This window comes from Eublepharis macularius, chromosome 2 (genome assembly GCF_028583425.1).
Source record: "Eublepharis macularius isolate TG4126 chromosome 2, MPM_Emac_v1.0, whole genome shotgun sequence".
Taxonomy (NCBI): Eukaryota; Metazoa; Chordata; class Lepidosauria; order Squamata; family Eublepharidae; genus Eublepharis; species Eublepharis macularius.
In genome coordinates, this window is record NC_072791.1 from 30,670,561 (window position 1) to 30,683,165 (window position 12,605).

The 12,605-nt window shown below is 43.5% G+C and overlaps 1 pseudogene; it reads left to right on the forward strand.

Annotated features, from left to right (window-relative positions):
- The first annotated feature begins 3,526 nt into the window (after window positions 1-3,526).
- Window positions 3,527-12,304, forward strand: LOC129324498 (alpha-1-antitrypsin-like; annotated as a pseudogene).
- Window positions 12,305-12,605: the final 301 nt, after the last annotated feature.

A 12,605-nucleotide genomic window follows, 5' to 3' on the forward strand; every position in this document is an offset into this window, starting at 1 on the left:
GCAAAATACTCTTCCAACTCAAGTGTGTCATTCTTTGCTGCCTTTCTGGACCTGAAATCAGCTTTTGATTCAGTTTCAAGAGCTATATTGACAAAAGTTTACTGTTTCTAATTCAGACTCTGTACAATCATACATCCATAAGGGTCAAGTGCACCTCCCAAGGTCACCTTACAGACTCCATCAGAACCAACAGGGGGGTCAAACAAGGATGCCTTCTTGCTCCCCTCCTTTTCAATTTTTACATCAATGATTTGGCTACACACATAAATAGACCTGAGTTCCATCCCCCTAGGTTAGGCGACAAACACATAGGGGTGCTTCTTTATGCTGACAATGCTGTTCTGCTCTCAAGGACTCCAGTTGGTCTTAAGAGAGCTATGGGCTCTTTTGCCCAGTACTGTCAACAAAACAACTTAGAGGTCAACTATTCCAAAACAAAAGTTATGGCCTTTGCAAAAAACAAGACCCCAAAAATTTATCACAGGTCTTTAAATTCCATTTCTATTGAACAAGTTTCATATTTCAAGTACTTAGGTGTCTTTTTCCAGGCTAATAGCCAAAGAACAGCTAATATAAATTCTGTCATCTTAGATCCCAAAAGAAGCTCAGGGGCAATTCAAAAATTCTATTGGTATAAAGGAGGTAAATGCCTGACTCCGGCCCTCAGACTATTCAAGGCTAAATCCCTCTCTCAGCTTACCTATGGAGCTCCAATAAATGTCACCTCAAATGTAAAGAAGCTGGACACAGTTCAATCTAAATTCCTGAGAACAATCTTACAAGTGCCCCATGGTGTCCCAAATGCACTTATCAGAATTGAAACTGGCATGATTACAGTAGAGGCAAGGTTGTGGATTGCAGTAACCCTGTACTGGCTAAAATTAGTTTTCTGTCCCAAAGGGCTCACAAGTCTAATAATATTGGATCCCTTTGCCCCCCCCCCCCCCCATAGCTCAGGGCGCTGGATAAGAAGTTACTTTCATACAGTCATTCTAAACAATACCTGTGCTCTATGGGTTACGAAAAAGCTAAAGATATAGTAAAACAGAGGATATTAGATATTGCAAGGCAACATGATATAATCAGAATAGAGAAATGGCGAGATCTTTTGGAGCCCCCCAATAGGGTAATACCTATGCCTTATCTCCTCCACCTATCAAATCAGGAGTACAGACGAATTTTCACACTAATGCGACTGGATGTTTTTCCCTTGGCTGTCCTCAAAGGGAAGTTTTAAAAAATCCCTTATGAGGAAAGGATTTCTCCCTGCTGTGAAGAAGGGATAGAATCATTAGAACACATTATATTTGATTGCAAGGTGTATAACAATCTTTGCAAATCTCTTCCTATTTTTTCAACTTTGCCCCTTACCCGTAGCCAAAGGATATGCACTCTGAGGGGTCTCTTTTCAGATAGACATCCTAAGATCACATTTCAGGTGGCCAGATTTGGTTAGATTGCTTCAAGGATAAGGAAATCCTTAGTGTCTAAGTGAATGATTTTATTGTACCACTGAGAATTTTAAAGTTTATACTAATGTATCATGAATGATTTTACCCAGGTATTGTGAATGGTTTTATTGATGTTTTATTTTCTTCTGTGGTACCTTGGTGTTTTTGTAAATTGCTGGTAACTGACCGTGGAAAATAAACTACTACTACTACCCGCTGTGAAAACTGGTTTTTGGCAGGAAAGGGAGAGCAAGCTCAAATCACCAGTGGTCCAAACCCAAGGAATCCCCAGTTAGTAATTCTGGAAAAGGAGCGCTCATCTCTGTGCTCTTTGTTGGACCGCTCGCTTTCTAGTCTCTGGCTTTTGTCCAGTTCTGGGGCCTCAGAAAGCTCAGTAAACTGAAAGGGTCAGAGGGTGGCCCATCCCTAGAACATGAAAGGGGGGGGGGGCTGTTACAGAGCGTAAACTCTAGTTAGTAATGTTTGGTTTCCCTTTTCTCTAGCCAATCTTGCTACATTTTCCTTTGTTGTAAAATACTCCCTAACTCTCTGTCTTTCCTGCTTTAAATTAGACTTGTGGTAGAACAAAGCTCTTTTTAGAAACCAAAGTGTTTGATTCTTGGGAGCAGAGGGACTTCTTTGTCATCAATGACTCCAGCCTACAGAAGCCCACAGAAGGCTCAGAAATCATGCACTGGCACTGACAGTAATGGGAGGTCAGCTCCATCTCAAGTTGAGAGGGAAGCTCAGAGGGAAGGGGATTGAGAAAATGGAAAGGGTTGGCCCACTCTTCTCTCACATACACTCCCCGCCATACCAGCTGAGGTGGATTCAAGATCATCTCTCCCAGTATTAAACTGGGGGAAATTCCCCCTTACTGGAATTTCTCAGATGGTGGTGGCTGCTACCCTCATTCTGATCTAGTTTGGATGGGAGGAGGCACAGGACAAAATTCCTCTCTGCACGTACACATGAACACAGAGAGAGAGAGAGAGAGAGAGAGAGAGAGAGAGAGAGAGATCTTTTCTTCTTAGTGTTTAGTGGTGGTGGCACAAAAAAGAGAGTGAGCAGAATGTCTGAACTGGCAAGATCCGTAACAGAAACTTTCACAGATACTTAAGAATTAGGAGTTCACTGTGAACAATTAATGGTCACTGAAAAATCTAGGATTGTTGTGGGGAGGGATTTCTTTTTCTAAAATTTTCCTCTTTAGATATAGCAATTAGCCCCAATTATTTTCTTTTACTCTTTCAAAGGAGGAATTCTCTTTGATTTCTCATTATAGGTGAGGTTTTTTTTGTCTTTTAACCATGTGATAGTGTAGTTTCTATTTATACCTCACAATGGTGCTCTATGAGTCCTTTTGTAACTTCAGCCTTTCAGGGTTTTTTGTTGTTCCACACCACAGGGCCAGGCTCTAGCAGAAGGTGGAAAGGAAGGTACAGATAAACTACAAATCCATTATCTTTTCCTGTCTGTGGAAGCACAATAGTGTTTAGTGGTTAGAGAATATGTAAAAAGGGTTTGCTACAAGGAAACTGAATTCCAGGTTCACTTCTCAGATATCTATAGTGGGTCCCCTATGTGTATCTACCCAAAGCAAGCTTCATCGTTCTCACAATAACCCTGCTACAGTTCGTATTATGTAAATAAATACATGACTCATTTGAGATCTAATGAAATCATCCTTTTCACAAAAGAGGAACAGATTTTAAACTGCCTCAGATTCCTAAAAAGAGGAACAGAAATGGATTGCTGGATTTCAGGGATAAATTCAGCAACAAGGAATTAAGAGAATTTCACTTAACAACCCTAGAGAAAACATCAACCAACCATTTGGAGCCCTTAACCTAATGAATGGTCAATAATATGACAGCAGGTCACAAAGGGACACTTGGTATGAAACCCTAAGAGAAGAAACCCAGCTGTGGGCTCTAACGACTAACTCCCATGAAGAAAGAAAGAAAGAAAGAAAGAAAGAAAGAAAGAAAGAAAGAAAGAAAGAAAGAAAGAAAGAAAGAAAGAAAGAAAGAAAGAAAGAAAGAAAGAAAGAAAGAAAGAAAGAAAGAATATTCTTAAAAGGGAAGGATAAAAATTAGGGAAATCCTTTCTCTCAGCCTTTGGGAGTCAAATTCTTTTGATGGTCCGATATTGGACTGGTATCTTAATGAATCCTTTCCAAATAATATGATTCAAGCTTTCCAAATAATGTGACTCAATTACCTTGAGCCATTATATTATCTGGTAAGGACAATTAATACTAGTATCTCTATTTGCTGTACTTACTTTCCCTAACATAAGTAAACTATAATTCCATAAAACTCCAATAGAAACACAAGAGTGACTTTGCCTATCCAGGGATTTCAACTGAGTCAGTGATAATGATTTTGACAAACTGGGCACTTTGCTCCACAAAATGTATTCAGACTTGTTATAAACATTAGGTATTTGCTGTTAAAGGGGTTAAATGGGTTGGATCCCACCATGCAATAGCAGAAAAGAGGTTAACACAGTTTGGTTTGCACAAGAGCTAATGTAAGATTGAGCCTTAATTTTTCATTTCTAGTCAGTGTTGCTGTGTCCAAAGTCAAAAGGCTACCTGATGCCATCATGACAGTCCAATCTGTATGTGGGGGGTGTCTCTCTCTTTGATCCCAGACTTACTCCTCATTGCCAGACTTACTCCTCATTGCCCCAGCACCCCCAAATATGACCCAAGGCAAAATACCAATTATGTGAGTTCAACTAGATTCTTCATTATCCTTCAACTTTACACTTCTGATCTCCATCAAGCACTCATAATATAAGCTGACTATTTTGAGGGCAGGCTGCACTAGACATCCTCCTTGGGTGCCCACTGCCCACCTGACACGTCCACTCTGCCTCCAAACCTGGCTGGCGGCTTTCACCTGCCTTGATTATCATAGCCTGCACAGCCTCCTATGCTGAGAGGTGTTCAACTTCATCCACCTCCCTTGATAGATCATAAGACATCTACCAGGATCAGGGGGTGCTGCTCAGCACCTGGGGCGCTCCTTTGTAGCACCACCCAACTGCTCAGCATGTGACCTGGTCTGGACTCCCCCCTTCATCACTGCAATGCATCAAAATGTTTACCGATTCACCCTACCTATCCTGAGCAACTTTCCCTATTCCTGCCAAACAAGGAGGTTAGCCTAGCTTAACACCCTTTGCCCCATGTGCTAACAATTATGTCCTGCAGGCCCTGACGAAGATCAGCTAAATAAAGATCACAACCCTCCTCAGAAAGGTGAACATCATCACTTCTATATAGGTGCAGCTGATTAAACCTAATCAAAGGATAAGAAATGCTAGCCCCTCCATTTGCCACAACTACCTTTTAATGGCCAAATCAACATTCCTTCTGGCGTTCTCAGTTCTAGCCGGTTTGCTCGTACCCCTCCAGATCCTCCTCTGGATGAGTTCTGTCCAAACCAGCAGCAATCAAGGGCATAGATGTCTAATTTGTTCTCAATCCCCACTCCCCCAAGCCCTATTTATGTGTGCAGCTCCTGGAGCCTGCACCAAATCATTTTCCCCAAGTACATAGTCTGAAGATTGGGAGGACTGCCCTCTCTCAATACCCGTAGCTGGCCTCATAACATCCCCCATTTGCCATACCATCTGATGTTTGCAAGCTGCAAGCCATCAGCGCTGGCTTCAGCCCTCCTTTTTGCCCCAAAGACAATTGAGTGGCCCACCACAATTAGGATTCTGATGGGCCTTTGTGCTCCACACACACCTGTAAGACACCAAGTTGCATATTCTAGAATCCATGCCTATGCTCATCCTTTTGGCCAACGGGCCCTCTATTACTCCATGGTGGTCTCCCATTCAAGTCCTGACCCTGCTTAGTTTCCAAGATCTGACAAGTTAAGTTTGGAATATCCCTACCCTCACCTGTCCCTGACCCATAGTCAATATTTGCTCTGCTTAATGGTTAATGAATACTGGCCATTCTATAAACGAGCTAGATAAATAATAAAGGCAGGAGTATGTTATACCAGGTGAATGCACTACGTTTCTTCAGAAGGCTCTGTGAGTATGATGCACACTATTCTCTGCTTTGATCTACCGCTGTTTATACTCTCTGCAAAGGGCTTCATGTCTGCCCATTCCCTTTGACAATTAGAGCACAACCACTTAATCCATCTAAATCAAATGTAAAGCTTAGTTTACACAGGATAGTCTCAGAGTTTAGAAGCTTTAAATTACAGCACTTTATTACCAAACTAGAGGATCAGAAGTTCTAAAAAAGGTATGACAAAATAGCACATCCCAAAACTATACCGTAAATTCATTTTGCAAAGGCAAAAAGGGGTTGCTTTTTGCTACACAGGGAGTCAGTATTTTCTTGTCCAAAACAATTACTCCTGACTTCTAAGAATCTGGAATATTTCGTCATATGAATGTAGGGCTTGAGTGTCGAAAATTTGTCATATGTGATACAATTTAAATTGCATTAAAGACAATGGCAGATTTCAATTTCTTCTAAACGTTGCTATCTTGCTACTAAATATTTAGCTTCTGTAAGAAAACAATGCTGAAGATGCCTCTGGGCAAAAGGTAACACTGCAAATGAGTCTTACTATGAACATAAAACACTTTTAAAAAGATTATTTTTTTTAGAAAAAATGTAAACTAGCAAGGTTGAAAAAATTCTAAACTATTCCAAGCACATAAACTAATACTTATAATATTTTTTAAAAATTAAAAAAATAAAACTCTCAGAACTACTTTTGATGCATTCTAATATCAAATTACTTCGCAGAATACAATTTATTGAAATTTAGCAAAAATCAAGTCGCACCTTCTGATATCTGAAGAAGTGAGCTGTGGCTCACGAAAGCTCATACTGAAGAGCTGCAAACTTTTTATACTTAAAACGCCTTTTCCGGACTAGAAATGGAACGTCCTTCAAAATCTTGACTTTCAAACCCATAAAGTCCAAATCCGCATTGTATGAGTTATATAGGATGGTGTCCCGAATCTTTTTAAATGAAAAGTCAATAATGATCTCACGAGGCAACTGTCGCTTTGTTGCATATTTTGAAGAAGCCCGACGGACCTCCAAAATGGCGCTTTTAACCTCTTCTTTAGTCGTCCTCGCGAGTATCGCCAATAGTTCCGAGACCACCTCCCACAGATCCTCATTTTCCTCCTCTTTCACGTTTTGGAGACGCAAAATTGTCTGCGTTCGTTCCATCTGTAGCCCGATCAGCTGGTTCTCAACCAACTTCAGCTCCTTTTTTGTAGCCTTCACAAGTGACGCACTTTCCAGAGCAGACTTCTCTGCCCCCCCCCCGCTACTTCCTTAATGGTTTTCACTTCGCTTTCAATTGAGCCCACCCTTTGATCAGTTTCGTTCAGCTTGTCAACAAAGGATTTTATGGCTTCCACCACCGCCCTGCGCACCAACTCTTCGAGCGACTCTCCCTTCAAGGTAGCCGAGATTGACTTACCGAGAGCGGGACTTTCCTTCTTTGCTGCCATTTGGGGGGGGGGGGGGCGCCAACAAAATTCTGGAACTCACCGAAGGGGAAGAACGAGTCTTCTTCAGATCAACCTCTCCTTCACGAACGCTTGTAGAACAGAAGGGATTCGCTTGTTTACGGGCTTCCGCCTGTTTCTTTTATTTGCCGTTTCTCATTGCCCGGCGGCACTCGAGGCGCCGCGCACGTCTGCTGGCCTCTATAGGGACAAACGGGCAATTCCCCCCCCCCCGCATTAATTTCGGGGAGTTCTTCCCGCAGCGTCCCGGACCCTGGCTCCCTCCCTGGGAGTCCTGGGGGCTAATCCTTGCGGATCAGCCGCCCGGTCAGGGTGCCCGGTCGTTTCCTCCCGGACCAGCCGAGAGGAGCGTCCGGCATGGCTGAGAAAATGAAACTGAATCCGATATTTCGCATTTTCCCCGCAACGTGGCATGACGTTCCAGGTGCAGGTAAGCCATCTGGAAACGGCCCTAGTTTGGAGGCTTCCTTGACTGGAGAAATTCCCTCCCCCCTTTTTTGGAGAGGCTTTTCACTTTTGCTAGCAATAAATTACTTGTGCTTCTGTCCTTGAGTCAAGATAAGCCATTCTTGCTGGCTAATTGGTAATTAACTTCACACCTGAAGTTTGGGGTAGCTCGTGTGCCAAGAGCTGCAGACTTGTCACACGTCCCTTTTCGCACTTGTCAGGTGATGTGGTCAGGCTGGGAGTGGGTGTGGTCAGGCCTGCCTCACTTTGGTTCCAGCTTGAACCAATATAAACCGGCTGTCAACCAACATGGAGAAGCTTATGTTGAGTGTCTACCTTAGACCTCTGCCTATGCTCTTTTACTTTGCTTCTGGCTCTATTTGATGAGGACTGAAGCTCCATCTTTTGCCTTGCTGTTTTGTGGGACTTTTGCTTGCTACAACTGAGAAACCAACTTGCTTTGCCTCCTAAGAATTTAATGTGGTATGTAGAGCTTACTGCTCTAGGTTTTTGTTTGTTTGCGCTCACTTTGTGTCTTATGTGTGATAACCTTGCACTTTGATTTAATAAATCTTTATATTTTACCTTGTGTGGGTTAATAAGACTCTGAAGCCTCACTGTTATAAAACTTTTGTTGAACTGACCCTATGTGTGCTTGAGATCCACCTACCAAACAACTATTCTTTTGCTGTGAACTCTGCCTGCAAGCTTACCCTTGCAAGGTAGACTGCTTTGGCTAAATTTCCTAATAGGCTCTGGAGCTTTGCTCCCTAACTCCTTAGCCTAGGGAGAGCTGGTGGCAGCTTATCTGGTTTGCTATTTGCAACAGGACCTTCCAGGCAGCCTGTGTCCCTTCCTCTTAGCTGGGCTGGGCCCCAGGGGTCTGGAACTCCTTGACACCAATGAACTGCACTATTAATCAAAGTCTAGTCTTGGAAATACAATTGTGTGGGAAATGTTAATAGTGAATTATTCTTTTCTTCCATTTTTTAGCTGAGCATTCACTAATTCCAATGAAGTTGACCTTCTGCCTCTCCTTACTACCAACTGGCCTTCAAGTCTGCTGTCATCACGTTCCAGAACATAATGATGAACAGGAGAGAAATGGAAATAAAAAACCGAATTGAACATCAACATCACCCTTTGGCAAAAGGACAGGGAACTGAAACAACTGGCTATCAAAAGATAGTTGACAGCAATGCGGAATTTGCATTCAGATTGTACAGGCACATTACTTCAGATTCAGTTCCCCCAAATGTTTTCTTCTCTCCCCTCAGTATCTCCACAGCCTTTGCCATGGTGGCCATGGGTGAGTCGCCATCATATTTTCCATGGACTTGGTTTCAACCTGTCAGACATTCAGGAGAATGGGATCCATGCACAGTTTAACCTAATAGTCGGCATGCTAAACCAACCCAATAATGTAATACATACATATATTGGAAATGCTTGGTTCATAAATGAGTCTTTGAAATTGTTGCCTCAGTTTCTGAATGATGTCAAAACCTTGTATGAAGCTGAAGGCTTTTTTTCAATTAGCTTCGAGAACTCCACAGCAGCTGAAAATGAGATAAACGGTCATATGCAGAACAAAACCAATAAGAAAATCAGCCATGCAGTCAAGGAACTAGATCCTGATACTGTAATGGTTCTTCTAAACCAGCGATGGTGAACCTATGGCACGCGTGCCACAGCTGGCACACAGAGCCCTCTCTGTGGGCATGCGAGCCAAGTCACCAATTGCTAGATCCAGGGCTCATTTGGAGGGGGAACGCCTGGAACAGTGTTCCAGTAGCTTTGAGCAGAGATCACATGGGTTTTGGCCCTGCCCACATGATTCCTTTTCCTCCCTGCTGCCCATCTCTTTAGCAGCAGGAGTGAGGGAGGGAGAATGCTTGCAAGCAGGGCTGCTGGTGTAAAGAAGGGCAAACTGCTTTTGATTTAACTTGCTTTACTTTCATTCGTGGCTCCTGAGAGAGAGAGAGAGAGAGAGAGAGAGAGAGAGAGAGAGAGAGAGAGAGAGAGAGAGAGAGAGAGAGAGAGAGAGAGAGAGAGGTTAATTAGTTCGGACTGTATGAGTTGTTTTTTCTTAACTAAAACCTCAGTATTCAGGTTTAATTGCAGTGTTGGCACTTTGAAATAAATAAGTTGGTTTTGTGTTGCAGTTTGGGCACTCGGGCTCAAAAAGGTTTGCCATCACTGTTCTAAACTATATCTTCTTCAAAGGTAAGTAAAGGTGATTATTAATAAATATTGATGGCAGAAGGAAACAGCCAATCCCCAAACAAGTAGAAAGAAGGTACTGTCTCTATACAAAGTAAATATCTTTTGTGGACCAGACCAGCCCAGTAGAGCAAGGAGATGCAGAGGACTCTTCTGAGGAAGAGGCTGACAGCAAACCTGACCCAGATCCACCACCAGTGGCAGAGGCACTGCTGGAGGACGCAGTCTCTGAAGGATCAGACATAGACTCCCAGCCAGGTCCCAGCACATCGGTCCCTCAGCTTCCCAGCCTGGGCTGGCAACAGGGAGCCAGGCACCAGCCAGCTCTCCCCCCTTATCACCAGAGCCTCAAGAATGCCGTCAGAGGAAGGCAAGGAGAGCCCTCCAAGGCAGAAGGTGTACTGCCAGGCTAGCAGCACAGCATCGACCCAGCATGAACAGTGATGATGAATGTTTGCAGGAGCAGGACTGAGACAGCAGGCAGGTACCTTGCTGTTGTGTTTGGAACTGATTCCCTTGTTTCTGACCTCGGCCTGTTATTGTGGACTTGACTCTGGAATACCCCCTTTGGACTAGGAGCTGTGATTGACGTCTAATCTGTGCTTGAACCTTGGGACAGTCTTGCTCTCGCAACTAGGGAGCTTCCCCTGCCTGCAGTCTGTGAGTCAGTAATTAGGACAACATCTCTACATTTCTAACAGAGGTTTGTAATGGTAATTTCTTTAAAATATTTACACAGTGGAAAACATTCAGCTAGCAAGAATATTCAATATTTACTAATAGCTTCAAAATGAACAGAATTCTGAACTTCTGTCATAGGCCAGCCTTGGCTGGGCTCTCTGCCTGCTGACGAGTCCTCCTCAGAGGATGAGGGGTTGGAAGAGCCAGCGGAGCCAGTAGAAGACCCACCTGTGGTCCCAGAAGAGCCGTCCAGCGACCAACAACCAGGTCCCTCTGTGCAAGCTAGTGTGGGCGAGGGGTCGCGTAGAGAGGGGGAGGAACCGGCGCCTCGGAGATGCAAGCCACTCGAGCCGGCAGCAAGGTGGAAGGCTCGAGCGAGGGAGGTCGTTTGGGAACGGCAAAGGAGTACATGCCTGCAGGTGCACTGGGGGACGGAGCTGGATGCTGAGGACGAGGCAGGGCAATCAAGCAAAGGGGAAACACCTGACCTCAGCTTTGTCTTCAACCCCTCCTTGCTCGTCTCTGTGTTTGACTGACTGACAACTCGGCTCTTGACCTCAGCTTGGCTTTTGGACTCTCGTTTGTTCCTTCCACTGATGGACTGATTTCCTGGCTCTCAACCCCGGCATGTCTTGGACTCTCTCTCTCTCCCTCCCTCTCTCAGCCCCCAGCCCTTCCCGTGACAACTTCTGTTTATAAACAGAACAATTGATGATTGGTTACAAGTAAAAAGATGAAAAGTGTTATCAAATTTCAGCTTCATAGGCTAAGTATCAGGGCTGTATTAACCCATGACTGGGCGCCTTGACTTTCAGGTATTTTGGGCCCCCTCCAGCACTTCAGTCTTTCACCCCACTACAGCTAACAGCCTGGCCCTGGTACAGTAGGCACTAGACCTCAGTGTATAGCCCTATATCCATTTTGAGGGTCTTCTGAAGAATTCTATTCACATTTTTAAAAATATTTGTATTGCATGAGTAGAACTCTTCAGAAAAGCACATATTGGGGGTATAATTGTTCAATACTGTAATATTTTGAAGTGAATAAAATGTTTATTATTTATTAAAATATATAATTTATGGATAATTGTTTTAATATAAGAGACAATTTGTTCAACTTCAATAAGGAAGCAGTTAATTGCCTTATTAATAGAGGTTATATGAAAATCAATTAATTGTAATTTATGTGGGGGTGTAAAAATTGATGGGCCCCTAGTCCTTGTGGGGCCCCTATGCTTCATCCTAGTCTGCCTTATGGATAATACGGCCCTGGATATGTCTAAGAGAGTTGTATGGTGAGGTTTTGTCTTCTATCCTACCACCTCTTCCTCCAGCCTTCCTCCAGGCTACAAAGTTTTCTTCAGTTGTTGGAAGTAGATATATTTACATTAGATGAAGGCAACTTAGTCTTCAAACATTGCTGAGCAGCCTAGTAAAATACAGACTTTTTCTTTTATACTGAAAGTTGAGTCACTCTGTTTTGTATATGCCTCCCAGTGTCCCTCTGCTTCTTCCATTAGTATTTATGACATTCCATGTTTTGCTAACTCTTTACTTGAGAGTTTTAGCATACTATTCCCAGCCTTTTGCATTTTGCATCTTTTTATGATTAAGCATGTGGCTATTCTACAATAATATGAACATGTGAGAATTAGCATTTGGTGGTGGTGGAAAGTACCATCAAGTCGTAGCTGAATCTGTAACACACACACCCCTTTTCATGTTCTAGGGATGGGTCACCTTCTGACTCTTTCAGTTTACTGAGCTGAATTATGGCGAACCCGGCAGAGGTTTTCAAGGCAAGAGACTAACAGAAGTGGTTTACCATTACCTTCCTCTGGAGGTCTCCTATCCAATTACTAACCAAGGCTGACCCTGCTTAACTTCCAAGATCTCACAAGATCAGGCTTGCCTGGACTATCCAGATCAGGGCAACTAGGCTTTACACAATTCATGATAACTAATTTTTTTCCTCCTTAGATGCCTGGAAAGTGCCTTTCAGGACTGCACGGATGAGGAAACAATATTTCTTTGTCGATGCAAATACAACTGTGAAGGTCAAATGAAGGATTTGGAGGATGTTTTAGCAGTAGAAGTTCGGACCAAATGGAGATAATCTGTGGAACATGAGTAAGCTTTGTGTTGGAGGTGGGGGAAGGGGAGGGGAGGTGCTGAGTGCTGACCCTGCATTTACCCACTCCATGATGAGCAGCACAGGCTCCAGAAATGACTAGGATTGCCCACCCACTGCTGGGATTCCAGCTCTGACGAG